This window comes from Ornithorhynchus anatinus, chromosome 4, assembly GCF_004115215.2.
Source record: "Ornithorhynchus anatinus isolate Pmale09 chromosome 4, mOrnAna1.pri.v4, whole genome shotgun sequence".
Classification (NCBI taxonomy): domain Eukaryota; kingdom Metazoa; phylum Chordata; class Mammalia; order Monotremata; family Ornithorhynchidae; genus Ornithorhynchus; species Ornithorhynchus anatinus.
This window is the reverse complement of record NC_041731.1, coordinates 118,144,118-118,145,746: the sequence shown is the minus strand read 5'-3', so window position 1 is coordinate 118,145,746 and position 1,629 is coordinate 118,144,118. Positions and strand designations below refer to the sequence as shown.

At 40.3% G+C, this 1,629-nt stretch overlaps 1 non-coding gene across 1 annotated transcript; it reads right to left on the bottom strand.

Moving 5' to 3' along the window:
• Positions 1-868: 868 nt before the first annotated feature.
• Positions 869-1,003, bottom strand: LOC114811600. The gene has a single exon (XR_003759296.1). It is a non-coding gene; the product is annotated as a small nucleolar RNA SNORA7 (small nucleolar RNA).
• Positions 1,004-1,629: the final 626 nt, after the last annotated feature.

The following is a 1,629-nucleotide window of genomic DNA, read 5'->3' as shown; positions in this document are numbered from 1 at the left end:
TTCAACATAAGCAGCTTGTGGAGTCAGAAAAGGAGACACATTTTTTGCTGGAAGGGAAAACAATTCCATCCGTTCCTCTCTCTTTAACAGTCAAAATTCTTAAGGCAGTGATATTCTACATGTCATAATGATGCTTATGAAATTGGACTTGTTATCCAGAAAAGAAGAAAGAATAGCCAGAATTAATACTTTTTGTTCCAATTCAAAATGGTATGCATAGAATAGTTTGTCAGAAAAACAGCATGGGGAGATTACATCCTGAGTTTTGGCTTCAGAACTGGTATTCATCATTCATTCATTCAGAGGTATCTATTGAGCATCCTCTAACTTTAAAGCAATGTGCTAAGCACATGGGAGAGTACGGAAGAATTAGGACACGTGTTTCCTGCCCTCATTATAAGGAGGGGACAGAGGCAATCTGAAATTATTTATGAATAATGTGAGCAAGTGGAGAACAAGGATATAACAGGAGTAACACAAGTCTGTCAGAGTGAAATAGGTGAATAACCAAATGTCTTGTCTTATGCTGTCGAGTCTTCTCCGACCCAGAGCGACTCCACAGACACATCTCTCCCAGATCGCCCCACCTCTAGCTACAATTGTTTTGGTAGTGTGTCCATAGAGTTTTCTTGGTAAAAATACAGAAGTTCAGGGAATGTGTCTATTATATTGTTATATTGTACTCTCCCAAATGCTTAATATAGTGCTCTGCAGACAGTAAGCCCTCAGGATTAATTACGATCCTGCCTGAATTAGAGAGGCTAGGATTGCCTCCTTCCATGCAATAAACTTGAGTTTCTGCCCTATACTCAAGTCTCAGACCTAGTCTGTCTCCCATGCTGCTGCTGCCCTGTACAGGTGAGTTTTGATTTGTAGCAGATTGCCTTCCATTTGCTAGCCACTGGCCAAGCTAGGAATGGAATGGATATGCATCTGCTTGTCTCTCCCTCCCGTAGTCGAGACTGGTAGAGTAGACACTCTCCAGGTGCAACCCTGAGAAGGTAACCAAATGTACAATCAGTCAATCATATGTATGCAGAGCACTTCACTAAGCACTTAGGAAAATATAGTATAACAGAATTGGTAGACATGTTCCCTGCACACAGTGAGCATGCAATCTAGAAGAGGACGCAGACATTAATACGAGTAAATTACAAGTATATATAAATTACAAGTATGGACAAATAAAAATATCCATAAACACTGAGAATGGGCACAAAATACACAATTGCTGAGGATGACTGTGGAGTTAATGTTACTTGAGTGCTGTTAATTTATCAGGAAGGCTTCTTGGAGGAAGTGGGATTTTAGGAGGGCTTAGAAGACGTGGACTAGGTTGGCATTCCAGGCTAGATCAACAGTGACCATGAATTGGAGGTGGTAGAGTAGCAGATGTACTAGGAAATCAAGGCAGCAGATCTGGCAAATAGCAAAATTCTATTATTTTGTCCATCTTTGAATATATTTCTTGATCAGCATAGAAAAGCAGTGTTACTTAGTGGATAGAGCACAGGCCTGGGAATCAAAAGAACCTGGATTCTAATTCCAGTTCTGCTACTTACCTTCTTTGTGACTTGGGCAAATTACTTCTCTGGGCTTCAGTTAACTCATCTGTAAAATGGGGATTAA